Here is an 18,346-nt window from a genome sequence, read left to right on the forward strand (position 1 = left end):
TAGGGGGCTGAGCCTACTAAGGAGACAGAGAAGGAGAAGGATAGAGTCTGGAAGATGTAAGGCTGGGGCACCACCATTGTGGACAGAGCCCCTCTCTGCAGAGAGGAAAGGAAGTGAGTTGGCCAGAGAGGAGTGTGGAATGGAGTGCAGGGGTGAGGGAGGGAAGGATTCCCTGGTTCCATCATCCCTGATGCCCTGCCCTTCCTGTGATTTGGTTGTTTAACTTTCTGTTATATGCCTTCCAATCAATCTCCTCTTTTGTCTAAATCATTCTGAGCCTGTCCCTCTCAACTTTGCTAATACAGGTAAGTTCAGGACTGAGGAATGTGGAAGATAACTCAATCCATTGTGTCTTGTGAAAAGGGGAAGCGCCTGCTGATTGCAAATGCATGTCTGTTCTTTTCAGCACCTTTGATGAGCCCACTTTTGGGCAAGTCCTAATGCAAGCTCTCGAGGTCAGACCTTGTATCTTCCTAGTGTGGGCTCACAGTAGGCTCCATTTGTGTGAATGAATAAATGGTTGTGGAATGAGAACCACCATGGCATGCTTATTGTTCCAGCACTCATGAAGACACTAGTTTGGTAGAGTTGGGTTTGTTAGTCGTTCACTTCCCTTCTCCTCTTCCACTCCATCACTCTCTCAATGACTTCCAAGCCAGAAGTTACATGCCATCTATTTTCTCACCACTGTGACAAGAAAACTCAATGGCAACAGAGAAATAAACAAGGATAAAGGCTCATTGCTAACTGTTCATTTTCTGACCACAATATGGATCTAAAAGGCACATATGTCAGCCTATGTCCCAATGGAAAAAACGGGTTAATCACGATATAAATGGCATTCCTGATTTTTCTTTTATTTCTTTCCTTTTTTTTTTTTTTTGTTTTAGAGACAGGATCTTACTATGTTGCCCACGCTGGAGGGCAGTGACTGTTCACAAGTGCGATACTACTACTGATCAGCACGGGAGTTTTGACCTGCTCCATTTCCGACCTGGGCTGGTTCACTCCTCCTTAGGCAACCCGATGGTCCCCTGCTCCTGGGAGGTCACCACATTGATGCCAAAATCAGAGCAGACACCTGATCAGCATAGTACATTATAGCTGGCATTCCTGAATTTTCATAGTGATGAATCAACTAATAATTTATACAATAATTCAACAAGCAGAAGTTGTTAACCAAGCTTTCTATCCACTTGCCAGAAAGGAATTACAAAATCAGATCTGGACAAGTGGAAGAAAGAGTTTTAAGTAGTAGGAAAAGGGCTGATCAAACTACTGTCCATTTTTTGGTGGGAAGAATGGTTTGAGTAGACAGAGCTAACTGATAAACCATATCCAATTTCCATGTGACTTTGAGTTCCCTAGGTCCTGGTATAAACAAGGATACAAAACACACACACTCTGCCTTAACCAAACCAACATGTTCGTGTTCATAGTCATTGGTCGTCAGTTTTTCCAAAGCTTCTTTTCCAATCCAACTCCAGATATATATCCATATCCAGTTTCATATATATTTATATATTTGTGTATATGTAATACACATAATATATATGTTTGTGTATATATAATATATATAATATTCTATACTATATGTATATACACACATACTCTCCAGACCATCAACTCCACCAGTGTTGAAAATAGACGTGGAAAAGTCCTCTTCCCTATAACCATAGGCGGTCTTGGAGATGGGCTTTTCAACTCAAACTGGTCTCAGCAGCTAAGGGATTAGTCTATCCCTTGAGAAGGAACTAGGCAACTGGAATGAAACAAAAAAAGTGAGCATTTGGGGGTGACGCTTCTCACACTGAAATATTTTTATTCTAGGGAGAATTAATTGGCTAAAGGGTTAATCTAACTGGTGAGTAATTGGTGATGAGAAATCACCTGGTCATGAGAAGTCTGCTCTCCATGTTCCATGCTTGGGTGAACTGTTCACACACTTCACCACTTTGAAGTCTTCCCTTGCAAAATGTATGGCATTAAAGCCTTTTTGTCTTCCCCCTTAAGGGCTATGAAGCTCGAAATCAGTCACTGAATGAAAACAAAACTCAACTCCTTTGAATAAAACAATCTAGTCCTTGAGTCAACTTGAGTAATTTTCACTTATGCCATTCGTAATTGGAAGGGGGAAAAAAACCTTCTAATGTGTAACTTTCAACAGCCTAAGTCATTCTCTGACAGAAAATTCAGAGCTTAGTGATTCATACCAACCCTTCTAGGCAAAAAGATGCCTCTGATTATATGATGAGGTGGTCCCTCATATTTATCCCCTTGAAGGGACACAGGCTGGACCGCTACAAGAAAATGTCTCCCTCAATCTCCCCTGCCAGTTAAGGTGCTGAAAACGTGCTGGGCCCTACCCCATTTAAATGAAAATTCCCCCAGAAGAGTGGTACTTTTGCCTTAATCTGACTTATGGAGGGCAGCAGGCAGAGGAGGACAGGTTTTCTGGGGCTGACATTCCCACTCAGACTTCTCACTGAATATAAAATTACTGCCTCAATCTACTCTTTTCTCCTGGAGCCTCCAAACCATAGCTGGGAGGGAGTTTTGAAAATGATCTCATCAAGGCTGCAGTGAGCTGAGATCATGCCACTGCACTCCAGCCTAGACGACAGAGCGAGACCCGTCTCCAAAAAAAGAAAAGAAAATGATTTCAAAGGCAGCATCGGTCAGTGAAGGGCACAGATACTAGGTTGAGTTAGGATCTGCTGCATACTAGCTGGATGACCTTAGGCAAGTTACTTAACCTCTCAGTGCTTCAGTTCCACATCTGCAATGTGGGGATGATAATGGCACCCACTTCATGTGCCTGAATCTTTCTCCATTCATCTCCTCTTCTCTGATCCAGTAAGCACGAACTTGTTGGTCCCTTAAAACTCTCTCCTGTCTTTTGTCTCTGTTTCTCTCTCCCTTGACCTGGGCCTTCTAAACACTATTCTCTCTTGTTGGGTCAACCTCTCCTCGCAACCTGACCCCTTCCACCTTCACCTACCGCTTTTAGAGTTTACCTTAGACGTTACTTTCTCCTAGAAACTGTCCCTGACTGGCTGCTCCCAAGTCTGGGGTCAGCATCTGTGTGAATGTTCCTGCCACATCCTACATTTCTCTTATCCAGCATCTGTCACCCTGATTGTAGGTGCCAGGTTAGACTTCGCTCTTTGAGAACAGGCACAGTGTCTTTCTTCTCTCTTGTCCAATGACCGAGCATACAGGTTGGATAAAGATTTGTTGAATTAAGGAATGAACCAGTAGATAGATGGATGAAGGTTAGACAGAAGCCTAATACCAATTTATGGAAATTCCTACACACATTTCAGTGGAGAGGGTATGAGAAAGGAATTATCCAGAGAAGGGATCTTTGCCATCAAATATAGATTTAGATGTTACTTACTTTCCTTTTAAAAATGGATGGCCTTTACTGCCAACAGCTCAGAAACTACTTGTTTCATTTAACTTTATCTCCACATATGTAGTAGTAATATACCCTCAGGATAACAATACCAAGAAGTTTCTTTTTTATTTTAGAAGAGGACAAACAGGAAGGAAAAACAGGAATTGAATCCCCTAGTATGTAGTCATGTGTTTCTGTTTTCTCAGAGCCTCAGTTATAGTGAAGAGGTATATGACATTTAGATATGAAGCTCGGATCTCAGTCCCTGGTGAAATAGGGTATTTCCATGAGGCAATCACTGCTCTAAATATGTCAATAGTGTGTTGTCATTCTGTTGAATAGAGCTCCAGCCCAAAGGAATTTCCCTAGGAGCCCTGCTTCAGCCGTCTCCCTGGCCCCCTGGGAGGGAGGGGTTTATCTGGTTTTTGCCTTGGTCTGAATGTGAGGTCATCCCCATCACGCACACCCTTCAGGGCACTGTCCCAGGCCCTGAGAAACAAAAGGGTGGGAGGTAGATATGGTCTCCATCCAGAGAGAGTGGAGGGTCCCAAGGGTACACAGACAAATCACCATCCCGAGGCACGGAGCTGGGGAAGAGAGCAAGACTTTGTTCATTGACAGGCCAGGAAATGAATGAGGGAGCAGACGGGTGGCCAAACTGAGACCCTCTTGCTTTTGATAAGCTGACAGTGAAGCAAAGGAAGCAGATGAGGCAGGCGGTGAAGCAGGGTCAGGGGGTGCATTTGTAGAGGAAGGAGCCGCTAGAGAGGAGAGGCTGTGGTAGATAAAAGAGAGACAGAGTGAAAGGCAGTAGGAGACAGCAGAACAAAATCAAGATAGAGGAGTCCACTTTGGTTTGAAAGAACTTTTCCTCATCTAAAATTCAGGGATTGACCGGGCACGGTTGCTCACGCCTGTAATCCCAGCACTTTGGGAGGCCGAGGTGGGCAGATCACCTGAGATCAGGAGTTCGAGACCAGCCTGGAGTACACAGCAAAACCCTATCTCTACCAAAAATCCAAAAACAATGAGCCAGGCATGGTGGCATGTGCCTGTAATCCCAGCTACTCAGGAGGCTGAGGCAGGAGAATCACTTGAATCCAGGAGGCAGAGGTTGCAGTGAGATCGCTCCACTGCACTCCAGCCTGGGCCACAAAGCAAGACTCCATCTTAAAAAAGAAGAAGAAAAAAATGAAAGAAAGAAAGAAAAAAGAAACAAATCCAGGGATCAAGACAAAAACAGATTTTTCTAGGGAGAGGAGAGAAGTAAGTATAGGGAGTTCCTACTGGAGCCAGGCAGTCCTGGGACCAAATGCCTGCATTGTGACTTGGAGGAAGTTAGAGGCCTCTTTAAACCCAGGATTCATCATCTGCAAGACAAGGTTATCGATACTCGCCTTGCAGATGAAGTGTAGTTGTGGCGCCAGTCTAGTGCTTGTGGCTGCTGCATATATGGTAGCAGCTGTGATTATTACTACTGTTACTCATCTCAAGGAAGCAGGAGGTGCAGGCATCCACAGGAGGGTAACAGGGAGAGGATGGTTTAGGCGCTTTGGGGAAGCAAGTCGCCATGGGACTATTACATAGATAGTCAGAAGGCGACTAGAAGGAAGGCCATGAGGTGGTAAAGGACCAGCAAAGGTCCAAGGGCAGGAATTCGGGCCAGTCCATTGGTAACTCTGGGACTTTAACTGGTAGGGTTCAGCAGCCTGGGAGTGGGATCCCAGCAGCCATGGAGAGGGATCGACATTTCCATTAACATTGTGTGGACATTCACATCCATGACGGAAGTGTCTAAACTCTAGTTTTAAGGAAGCTGGTCTTTTGATCTGGGTTTGCACGACAAAGCACCACTTCAGTGCTTATAATTCTAGGACTCCCTGTTTCACAGCCATTAGCATCAGACAGGTTTCCACCAGTTTTCATTCAAGTCACTGCCCTAACAACCTTCCTGTGTGTGTGTACAGAAGGAAGAGCCAGATATATGATAAGCAATGGTTTATGACAGACCCAACAAATGCCTTTGATACAGAATGCCTTTGAGATGTTACCTTACGCTGCTGGTCATTCTTTTTGACAACTTCGATTGTCAATTGACCTATAGTAAAAGGAACATCCTAGAATAGTTTCTCAACCTCAGCACTAACGAAATATGATGCCAGATAATTCTTTGCTGTGAACGTTGTCCTGTGGATTATAAGATGTTTAGCAATATCCCTGGCCTCTACCCACTAGGTGCCAGTAGCAGCCCTCCCCGCTGGGGGTAGAATTTGCCCCTGGTTGGGAATCACTATCCTAGAAGTACAATAATAATCCTTGATGAAAACCATACTAGTGTCCACATTTTATCACTTTGAACTCAACTGTGATGATCTCCCTAACTAGCAGTTCTCCAAGGACCTTCCTCCTCATGACCAAGTCCCCAGTTGTTGTATCACTTCATCTGGCAAGGCAGAGCTAAATGGTTGCAAAAAAGTAAACGGAGAAACAAGAGCTACACAAATTTACAGGCATTTCATCAAGAGTGGTTCAAGTTTTATAGAGCCTGAAACTTACGCACCTTGGGAAGCCCTTTTCGTGAACACCAATGCATAATTGTAAACACAAAATCGCTAGGGCCCCTCTTGGGGTGCTGGAAGAGGCTGGGACTCAGTCTTTATTGGTTTCTCCATGAACCTGCTTCTATACCTCATGCAAACTTGATTCTTTGCTCAGTTTTCTTCTCTTGTCTGAACTTTTTCCTCCCAGAATACTATGTTGGATAATACCACATATAACATTCACTTCCAATGTGCTTTTCTCTTGTAAACAATTACTTAAGATATTACCCTTTTGTTCTTTTTTTCCACAAGTTACTGAAGGCGAAACCATACTGCTTTCGGCAAAAGAATTGCAAAGTTGATCTGAGACTATGTAAAAGAAACCATCTAAATCTCAATTTCCCAGGGTATATGGAAAATGAAATTGTTCTACTTATTAAAATAGCATTTCTTAACCTTCTTGTGACTTACTAAAAATGACCATTAACATTTTCAGTCGGTTGCATTTTGGTTTTGGTCAGAGTTTCTTCTGTTTCACTGAGAACTTCGGTGACATTTATCCTTCACTTCCTTTTTTTTTCTGCTGCCCTCTGGGGCTGAGGTTAGGGGATGTGATGCTCTTGTTGGTCAAACAGCTTCTCCTTTTGGATAGGATCGGCTGACACCCAATACTCCAATTTATAATAACAAATTATGTCTTCCTTTTCAAAGTACTCTAATATTTACTCTCACTAATGTTATATGTAAGAAACTCTTGTGAGTGCAGCATAAACCAGGCTCGCTTGGGAATCCATCAGTAAATAAGGTCCTCTCCTCACCCCAATGAGGCTTACAGTCAAGTAGGAATGACATATAGACACACACACACACACACACACACACACACACACACATAAACAACAGCAATAATAATGCCCATCATCATTTGAGTGTGTACTATGTTCCTACACTACTCTAAGCACTTCACAAACATTACCTCAAAATATAAGGCAGAGTGTGATGTATAATGACAAATCACAAACTGTGTTATCTGGGGCCATATTAATTACGGCTTTCTGGGGAACAGCAGGGAAGGTTCATGGAGCAAAGGGAATCTGAATGGAGCTCTTGGGGTCACTGTGCTTTATCCAGGCAGAGATGCTTGGAGTCATAGCACAGACGCTCATTTCTTAGTAGCCCTGATGTGGTTCAGGACATGGTATCCCCAGAATACAGCACCTTGGCACATTATTTCAAACTGAAGGAATTTGAGAAATAACATTTACTGGAAGGTCTCTCTGACCGTTCCCTGCCCTTCTGCCCTGAAGCGGGTCATAAGACTTTTATTCAAGAGGTGCCCTCCCTATATCCAGAAGAAAGGAACTGTCTTTTTTCTTTTCTTTTCTTTTCTTTTCTTTTTTTTTTTTTGAGACAGAGTCTCACTCTGTCACCCAGGCTGGAGTACAGTGGCGCGATCTCAGCTCATTGCAACCTCCACCTTCTGGGTTCAAGTGATTTTCCTGCCTCAGCCTCTTGAGTAGTTGGGATTACAGGCATGTGCCTCCATGCCTGGCTAATTTTTGTATTTTTAGTAGAGACAGGGGTTCACCATGTTGGCCAGGCTGGTCTCGAACTCCTGGGCTCAAGCGATTTGCCCACCTCGGCCTCCCAAAGTGCTGGGATTACAAGAGTGAGCCACCATGCCGGGTCAGAAGAAAGGAACACTCTTATCTCTGAAGACATAGGAACACAGAGAAGAATTTGAACAACGTATGTTGCTAAGCTCCCCCCAGTTTATTATCTTTAGATCATATCCCCTTTGTCCTGTTATATTTCTCCATGACCGTCCACTCTTTATCAAAGGTAGCAATAACAATACACAACCCTGTGCCTTTGGGTATTCATTTGCTTAAAAGGTTCCTGTGTCATGTAAAACATACCAAATAAATGTGCATGTTTTTCTCTTGTTAATCTGTCTTTTGTTATAGAGCTCTCCACTGTAAACCTAGCGATGGGTCAGGAAAAGATATTTCTCCTTATGTTCTCACACAATATTTGAAGCTACTTATTTAAAAAGTGCAGCCATAATAGATTGTTAAAACAAGAATGGAACACAAAGATCACTTTTAGGAAGAGAAGAGAGAGCTATATGAGAAAACCTAGACTAAGAATATTTCTTAGAATTGAGCTAAAATGCTGCCGCAGTGGCTCATGCCTGTCATCCTAGCACTTTGGGAAGCCAAGGCAGGAGGATCACTTGAGGTCAGGAGTTCAAAACCAGCCTGGCCAACATGGTGAAACCATGACTCTACTAAAAATACAAAAATTAGCCAGGCATGGTGGCTGGCTCCTATAATTCCAGCTACTCGGGAAGCTGAGGCAGGAGAATCACTTGAACCCAGGAGGCGGAGGTTGCAGTGAGCCAAGATCACACCACTACACTTCAGCCTGGGCGACAGAGCGAGACTCTATCTCAAAAAAATAAAAAAAGAATTGAGCTAAAATGAAAGTGTTCTGGCAATTTAGGTATCATGAGTTTCATAACTTTACCTTCTTTTTTAAAAAAAAGGACACACGTGTTTGCTCTAAACTCTAAGAAAGCTGACAGAGAGAATCTTTATTCAGGGATGGTGAATGGCAGTAAAATTCTTTTTCACAGATACAGAAATGTCTTTCATGTGTCGATTTCTTACACTTAAATTGTTGTCTTGTGGTGGCATTTGTGTGGGGAGCTGAGAAGCTTCCATCTAAGAGTACCCCTTTCTGGTGCTCTAACTCTAATCTGACCATGGGAGACAGTGGAGAGCAGTGCTTTTCAAGCTCTAATGTGCATCTGAATGACCTGCGGATTCTAAATCAGTCATCTGGGGTGGGGCCTGAGGTCACGCATTTCCAACAAGCTTGAGAGGCTGAAGGCTTAGAGCAGCAGTTCTCAAACCTGAGCATGCATCAGAAACACAGGGGGCCTTGTGAAAACGGGTGGCTGGGCACCACCTCCAGGGTTTTTGATATAGTAGTACTGAGGTGGGCCTCAAGAATTTGCATTTCTTAGCTGGGCATGGTGGCTCACACCTGTAGTCCCAGCACTTTGGGAGGCCGAGGCGGGTGGATTGCTTGAGGCCAGGAGTTCTAGATCAGCCTGGCCAACATGGCGAAACCCTACCTCTACTAAAAATACAAAAATCAGCTGGGCGTGGTGGCAGGTGCCTGTAATCCCAGCTACTTGGGAGGCTGAGGCAGGAGAATCGCTTGAACCCAGGAGACAGAGGCTGCAGTGAGCCAAGATGAAGCTACTGCACTCCAGCCAGGGTAAGAGTGAGACCCTGTCTCAAAAACAATAAATAAAATGAAGAATTTGCATTTCTTTTTACTCATTCATTCATTTATGAGAAGGGAAATGGTGAAGTGGGGGTGGGGGGGGGGTCTCACTAAGTTCCCCAGGCTGGTCTTGAACTCCTGAGCTCAAGAATTCTCCCACCTCAGCCTCCTAAAGCACTGAGATTACAGGCAAAAGCCGCCAGGCCCAGCGGAGTTTGCATTTGTTTTTTGGTTTTTTTTCCTTTTGAGATGGAGTCTTGCTCTGTCACCCAGGCTGGAGTGCAGTGGCCGGATCTCAGCTCACTGCAAGCTCCACCTCCTGGGTTCACGCCATTCTCCTGCCTCAGCCTCCCGAGTAGCTGGGACTACAGGCGCCCACCACCGCGCCTGGCTAATTTTTTTTGTATTTTTAGTAGAGATGGGGTTTCACCGTGTTAGCCAGGATGGTTTCGATCTCCTGACCTTGTGATCTGTCCACCTCGGCCTCCCAAAGTGCTGGGATTACAGGCGTGAGCCACCATACTGGGCCCAGAGTTTGCATTTCTAACAAGATCCTGCGTGATACACATTTTAAGAACTGCTGGCTTAGAACATCCCTCATGAATGTGAGTGGTCCCTCACCAGCTTTACCTGAAAGTTGGGGGTTATGAAATTCAAGATGAAACAACCATGATAGGCCTTCTGAGCAGATATTTTGTGAGTTTAAATGAAAAGAGATCCACATGCCTTACTTAGATAATGAAGATAAGGATAGCTAACATTTATTAATCTTTTCTCTTTGTAACACACTAAGGGTATAACACACATTATCTCACTTGGCATCTGGCATGGGCAGCAGTGTTGGTGTTTGATGTCTGGCTGAGGAGCCAGCCTCATGTGCGTGCTGGGAGGGAGTGTTTTCTGTGCACTGTTGTGGTCTGCAGAGGTACCTGCATGCCAGGCCAAACTGTCCCTCAGGAAACACCTTTAGATCTAGACTAGCAGACGCTAGAGGTCCGAGTTCTGCTTCATAGTCTGCAGGAAATAAATGAAAGAAGTTGAGGGCAGGTGCTAACAATCATCTGTTTCAACCGCAAAAGTGCCTGAATATAGAACAGAATTTGTCAAGCCTGGCACACAGCAGGAGCACCTGGATGCCCAGGACCCATCCACAGAGGGTGTGATTAGATTGGCCTGGGGAGACACCTGGGCACACGCATGTTTTAAGAGCTTCCCAGCCAGGGTTGAGAAACACTGGTACAGGTTTGATTGGAGCAAGATGAATCAGGGCGGCTGGGGAAGGGAAGGGAAGGGGCAGAGACCAAATTGAACAAAACAAAACATCTATTCCCAGACTGGATCTCTCTTAAGCATTTGCCAAATTGGCCAAATTGGTTTTGTGCTATTCTTTAGAACAGTGGTCTTCAAATTTAGTATGCATCAGGGTCACCTGGAGGGCTCCTTAAAGCAGATTGCTGAATCTACCCCCAGAGTTTCTAATTTAGCAGGTCTGGGGTGGGCTCAAGAATTTGCATTTCTAACAAGTTCCCAGGTGATGCTGATACTGCCAGTCCCAGAAGTCAGTTTCTTTGCTATTAAGACCTTAATTGCAATGTAGAGAAGGATGTCTATATTTCTTATTTTCTACTTTTTCTCAAGTGTTTTTTACTGAAGCAAAAAAAATGCAAACAAAAGTGAAAACAGGCCGGGCGCGGTGGCTCATGCCTGTAATCCCAGCACTTTGGGAGGCGGATCACCTAAGGTCCGGAGTTCGAGACCAGCCTAGCCAACATGGTGAAACTCCACCTCTACTAAAAATACAAAAAGTAGACGGACATGGTGGCACATGCCTGTAATCCCAGCTACTCAGGAGGCTGAGGCAGGAGAATTGATTGAACCCAGGAGGCAGAGGTTATAGTGAGCCGAGATGGTACACTGTACTCCAGCCTGGACAACAGAGTGAGATTCCATCTCAAAAAAAAAAAAAAAAAAGGGAAAACATGTGAAATCATTCATAATCCAACAATAGCCACAGTAGACAGCTTTTTTTCTGTGTAGTAGATATGTATGCATACAGATTTTCTTTCAGAAATTATAATGGTCATATGAAGAATGTGTTTGCATCTAGAAAGATATTTATGCATTTTTCAAGTTCCTTATATAATCTATATAATACACAAAATTTATATAATTTTTGCTGAGTTTGGAATTATAACAAAGTTTATTTCTTTTGATAATACCTTCAATATTATGTAGTAAAAATAGCTTTAAACATCTATATCTAGCTATTTTAATAAATGTTGAAGAGGCTACAGTCTTGTTAAAATGCTATTTAAGTTGAAGTCTAGTGGTATTATTTTGGTAAAACCCCTGAAGATATGTTAGAAGTGTAGTAGGATCTTTTATCAAGCTACATAGCTTGACCCATAAATGTTTTTCATTTATGAAACCAGAATATCTCCACAGAGGAGATCCATAGAAGAAAGAAATCAGAATAAAGTCAAGAGATACTAAAGGGTCTCCATGTTTATAACCCTTTTCTTAATTGAGAATAGTCGTGAATAGCGATGACGAAGAGTGGCATGCATTCAGAATTTGTCCCTCACATGTAGGACAAGAGTTAGAAAACCAGCTCACATCACCTGGCAGATGATGGCACAATCGGATGAGGTTGTTTAGTTTGCAGACTAAAAGATTATATTATTAAAAGGAAGACAGAGAAGAATTTAAACAACAACTAGTCCACTACGGTAAAACACAAAAATACAAATTAAGAGACAAAACCTCCACAAAGGACCAGGCAAATAAAAATACCAAAAAGCTGCAACTGTTCTGAAGAGTAAGCCTGAAATTAAATTCAGGAATTTCTTAAGGGAGGACAGCCAGGGGCAGCCCCAGAAGGCTGGTGGTAGTCTTCATTCATTGCCTCTGGGGAGAAGCCTGTCCTCACTTTCAGAGGTGTGGAGGTGTGGGCCATTCCTGCTACATTCCTTCCCTCCCGAAGACAGCCCTGTCCCCTCACCACCTTGAGGCACTTTCAGCAGTACCCAGACACAGTCTTTGATCTTCCCCCTGGGACAAACAGCACCAACAAAGGAGAAGGCAGTGTTCTCAACCCTGGCTGCACTCCTAAAAACACCTGTCCTGTGCCCCACCCGGGGGCTTCTAATTTAATTGGTCTGGGGTGGGAAACTAAGTAGTAGTTTTGCTTTTTGTTTGTGTGTGTGTGTGTGTGTGTGTGCATTTTGTTTTGTTTTTGAGACAGGGTCTTGCTCCATTGCCCAGAGTTGGGGTGCAGTGGTGCACTCATGGCTTACTGCAGCCTTAAACTCCTAGGCTCAAGCAATCCTTGTGCCTCAGCCTCCTAAAGTGCTAGGATTACAGGCATGAGCCATCGTGAACAGCAGTGAGCTGAGATCACAACACTGCACTTCAGCCTGGGTGACTAAGCAAGACTCTATCTCAAAAAAACCCCACAAAAACAAAAACAAAAACCACTATCCAGTGGCATGTCTTAAGAAAAAAATAAAAAAGGTATTTATAGCCTGTGTAAATTAAAGGTGGGAGAGGATGGAGGAGATGCTGACAGTCCCAGTGCCTGGTGGGGAGGGGGCAGTTTGCTTTACTCATTTATATACAGTAGTGATCACTGCATGGCCAACCCGTCCCCCAGCTAGGACCAGCCAGCAAAAGCAGATGAGGCAGCCACTCATCTAGTGTGATCTGAGGGACACCAAAGACTCTGTTGCACCAACCCCCTGCCACAGTATTTACCGTGCTCTGATCAAGATAGCCCTTCCTTGGGTAAAGACCCCATGTTTCTAGGGGCCACCTTTCAAAGCCCTAGATGTCCTTGTGGAAGGCAGAGGGTTCAATCCAAGACAATCCTTTACACCTGTCAGTTCCAAAGGAGGTCTACACCATATGTGTCTAAATATTTAAGTGTTATAATCAAGCCAACAAACTGATGAAATATGTTCCATCTTCCTACCCTGATGACAATTTGGAAGGCTGGGTTCAACTTCAGAATTCTCAGACTCTACTTAGACTTCTGCTAGAAGTGGTGGCACATGCAGGGCCAGTCAGCCTCTAGCCTCAGCTCATGTCCAGCCTCCCTTCTCCTCCCACCCTGGATCCCTCCCACACCACAGGGGCCTCCCGTATAGGTTTGTGGACACCCCTGCCTGCACGTTCAAGCTCTGTCTAGCTGCCCCTTGGCTACTCTGGGCTTTGGGATGCACACACCACAAACGTAGTCTGCCCTCAAGAGCACCACACTGGGAACAGGCCTGCAGGAGAGCTGGGGGTCTTTGAGTTCTCAGGTTCCCAAACTCTGATCTTGAAGGAGAGCATGGGCTACTGGCTGGGGAGGAGTCCCCTTGGTCCTAAGGACTCTTCACCCCATGGAGAGGGGCATGGCAGGAGCAGGCCCCTCTAAAGTGCAGGACTCAGGGCAAGGGCCCTCTTGCCAGTTCTAATGAGTGAAGCAGATAAGAGAGAAATACCAAGGAAGAGAGAAAGGAGAATATGTGGACAGCATGGGATGCTGCCTGGGGAGGAGCTCACAATGAGGAGTCTCTGGGCAGCCAGGGGGCCAGCCCAAGACTGGGGAAAGAAAAGCTAGGAAAGCAGGAATGTGAAAGGAGGTGAATGGAAAGTAAAAAGGCACTGAAAACAAACCTACTTGATAACAAACCTTGCTCCCTTTGGGTATATTTTAGTTATGTATGTGTGATGCATGTTTTTTGTTTGTTTGTTTGTTTTTGAGACAGAGTCTCACTCTATCTCCCACGCTGGAATGTAGTGGTGTGATCTCGGCTCACTGAAACCTCTGCCTCCTAGGTTCAAGTGATTCTCATGCCTCAGCCTCCTGAGTAGCTGGTATTACAGCTGCCTGCCACTACATCTGGCTAATTTTTGTATTTTTAGTAGAGACAGGGTTTCACCATGTTGGCTAGACTGGTTTTGAACTCCTGACCTCAGCTGATCTGCCTGCCTCAGCCTCCAAAGTGCTGGGATTACAGGCGTGAGTCACTGTGCCCAGCTGCTGTATGCATTTTTAATTGAACCATTAATCCTACTCCCCAGTTCAAGGCACATCATCATCATCCTTATTATATATTTGGGTGGTAAAAGGTCACTCTTGTTTTATTTACGTATTTATTTCCTTTCATTTTCATTCCCCAATGCCCACCCCACATCCCCATTGGCAACAATTGTAATATATTAAATGGTATTTTGTATATACAGGGGGCCATCCTGACCCCTCTCTCTTCACTCCTGCATGCAATAGCCCTGTCTGAACCCAGGAACCATTCCTCTACATAGATCTGTTATGTCTCTTCAAAGTGGTCATGCATCCTCCATGTCCAGGACAGGATATAGCTGGCTCCCTCCTAGGCCTTGCAGGAGTGAAGAGAGAGGGGTCTCTCTTCACTTAGAGAACACGTTAAAACTTCTAGAAGGCCTTGTTAAGCCTAGAATGGACTTTTGCATAGATCACCCCACCTTGGACCCTGTAGAAAGAAAGTGCCAAAATCCCACTAGAAGTCATTTTCATCTGTAAATAAGTCCCTGACATGTTTTGATATTATGTTATTTTGAAGCCTATCACATTCCAGTATCATATTTTAATCTCCTAAAAAAGAGTTTGTCATAAATGTCCTACAGTGGGTAACGTGCCTGTACTAATTTTTTTTCCCCGGAAACCAGTCTGTTTTAAGTTTCTGGCTACCAAGTGTATAATAGTAATTATCATTCTTTATCTTTTATATTACAGTTATCTCCTTTAGTCATTTCCTGATAATAAATCATTTTGTTTTGTCATTTCTCTTACCTTGGGATACCAGAAACATGGGTAGAATTTTATTAACATAAAATAGTTGATTAATTGACTCCTAATTATAGCATCCAAAGTGCAGACATTTCAAATCTGGCTGTCATCCAGTCTGTCCCTGGATCTAAGGCAAAAAAAAACTAAAAAATAAAATAAACGAAATCTGGTTGTTTCATAGGATTGTGTGTGTGTGTGTGTATGTGTTAAAAAATAATTTACATATCTAAATTATCCTGAGGCCAATTTAAAATAAACTTTTAGTATCAATCCTAATTTTTTCCCTTTAATAACACATTTAAATCTTTTTCTTCTTTTTGTTTTTAGAGAGGGTCTCACTTTGTTGCCCAGGTTGGTCTTGAACCCTGAGCTCAAGGGATCCTGCTGCCTCAACTTGTCAAAGTACTGGAGTTACAGGTGTGAGCCACCACACTCAGCCAGATTTAAATCTTAATATGAACTAAATGACCCTTTCAGTCAGAACTAGCATCTTCCAGTAATTTCCCAAAATGACAAACACAAAGAGAAAGAGGCGAGGCACCCAACCTGCGTTCTCTAGGCCTTTTAGAAAACATGGAGTTGTTCCTTTGGCCATATACATGCCAATCTAAAGAAAGGTGATATTGTAGACATCAAGGGAATGTGTACTGTTCAAAAAGGAATGTCCCACAAATGTTATGGCGAGACTGGAAGAGTCTACAGTGTTCCACAGCATGCTATTGGCATTGTCATAAACAAACAAGTTGAGGGCAAGATTCTTGCCAAGAGAATTAATGGGGGTATTTATTGAGCACATTAAGCACAGCCGCCATAGATTCCTGAAACATGTGAAGGAAAATGATCAAAAAAGAAGGAAGCCAAAGAGGAAGGCACTTGGGTTCAACTGAGGCGCCAGCCTGCTTCACCCGGAGAAGCTCACTGAGTGAGAGTCAACGGGAAACAGCCTGAGCCGCTGGGCCGTCTTCCCTATATGAATTCATGGTGTAATCGGTGTAAAAAAATTAAATGACCTCTGGACTGTAAAACAAAAAAACAAAAAAACAAAAAAACAAACAAAAAACCCCACAACAACAAATAAATAAATAAATAAATAAATAAATAAATAAATGCACCCTGACCAAAATTGCTAAACAGTTTTTTCCAATTCCATTTATTTTGGTTTTCTAGGAATGTGAACATATGATAAGTTGTGTGGGAAACTGTAGGCGTGTGGTATTAGCAGGGCAGCTTATCATTAAGATGTCTCTGGTGGTAGTAATATTTCTATATCATAGTTGCAAGTTATTTCATTGAAAAAGGTAAGATATCGTAAATAAGAGTTAAATCCATGTTTCTAAAAACCATGCCTGAAGACCAGCTCTTAAGGAACACGGGATCTGAGGATCAGGACAGGAGAGAGGGCAGCAATTGGTCCGGGGAGATGCTCTCCCATCCTGAGAGTCAGAGCTGTCCCGTTGCCTTTGCAGTCCACTCCTCGTTAATCTAAAGTGTGGTTCCTAGGAAACTAAGGGGTTGTCACTGAAAATTGGGGTTTGGAGGTATCTCAGGACTAGCTGGGAGATCTTTCCCATCCAGGGCAGCTGTTAGCTCATGAAGGATTTTTGTGCAAATTAGGGAAGGTCCTCCAGATAGATGACAGAGCCTGCACCCAAGGTGCCTGGTCAGGAGCATGGGGCCTGGGCTATAGCCCCCGCCATAGCCTCCACAGTACATGTGGCTGTCCTTCTGCATCAGTGTTCAGACAAGCTCTAGCCTCCCACAGGACACCCTGTCTCCTTCCAGTGACTATCTTAAAGCTCAGTTCCCCTTTCCACCCTTCTGTAAAGTCACCAGTAATTCCATGTGGTTAAATCCAAGGAACTGGTTTTGTTCCTCATATTACTGCCCACTCAGGAAACTCTGGCACTGCGGATCACTCTCTCCTCAAAATGCTCTTCCCCCTGCCTCTGTGATGCCACATGCTCCTTGGGTTTCTCCTCCTACTCTCCTTTTTCCTCTTAGTTTGGGGCTTCCTCCTTGCAACCATGTTTACATGTAAGCTTCACTTAAGCCTGTCCTGACCTTCCCCTCTTCCTATTCTAGACTCATTCCTATTCCTATTCATGACCTCAGATATGATTCCCACAGCCAGGGAAAGCCTTATTTCTCTATCTTCACATCCACCCCAGAGGGGACAGTACTGGAGCACCTCCCCTGGCTGTCTCTCCACCATTTACCACTCTTTTCCAAAGACCAGGTAAATGAGCTGACGGGGGGATGGACGTGGGGTTTGGGGAAAGGCTGCATAAGCTCTAGTGAGCCAAACTGGACCATATGGCTGGTCTGGCAATCCCACCAAGGAGCCTCTGCCTCTGCTGAGGGGAGGTGAATAGCTGGGTGGGGAGACTCAATGCTGGGGAAGGTACTAGGAAGCTCAGTGGTGTCGGCAGAGTCCCAGTTGCATTTTCCAATCCAACTTTATCAGCAATAAAGTTGATATTGATCCCTAGCTGTGGACTCATTCTACCACCCTCAAAACCCGCACAGGGCCCAAAGCCCAGGAAAGCTTAAGGAACGGGCACAGGGATGGAGACTTAAGATATACCCAGTAAGAAGGATGCTTTGGACAGGAGGGGACTCTAGGTCCTTGACTTATTTAGGATACAGCAGTTTAATGAGACTGGTGTTGCAGGACCTCAGCAAACTCAGGCCTTTGCTACCTCAGTATACACAGGCTGCGCAGACTTTGTAACTGATAGATCTAAGCAGGTGCAGACAACATTAGAGGAATCGTTCAGTCACTTAAAACTTGCAGAGCTTCAGTGAATACATTCTTTAGGTATCAGTAGTTGGAATACTTTTTTGTCATTCCTACCATGCTCCTCAGGCAGGAATAGGCCAAAGGAAGCTAAGCTCCATGTGGGCTACAGCTTCGGTTCTCAAACTCTCACATGCATAAAAGTCACTGAGTAAGCTTATTAAAATACAGTTTCCTGGACTGTATCTAGTCCCACTGGATACAATCATGGAGACCACTCCATGATTGAGTAGGTCTGGGGTAAAACCTAGGAATTTGCATTTCTAACAGGTTCCTAGGTGATGCTACTGGTCTGAGGACCACTGGGTTAGAGTACACTAGCCTGTGTGGTTCTAGCCTTCCGCGCATTCGATCAACTGCTTCAAATTCTCTTCCTATTTATGTTGTGTTGACCTGAATCCAATTTTAGGGCCAAGAAAAGAACTGTGGTGGAATTAATATCCTGATTCTGTACACTTACCTACAGACTCCTAGAATCACTCTCAAAGCCCATGGCATAA

The sequence above is a fragment of the Chlorocebus sabaeus genome, chromosome 14 (genome assembly GCF_047675955.1).
Source record: "Chlorocebus sabaeus isolate Y175 chromosome 14, mChlSab1.0.hap1, whole genome shotgun sequence".
Lineage (NCBI taxonomy): Eukaryota > Metazoa > Chordata > Mammalia > Primates > Cercopithecidae > Chlorocebus > Chlorocebus sabaeus.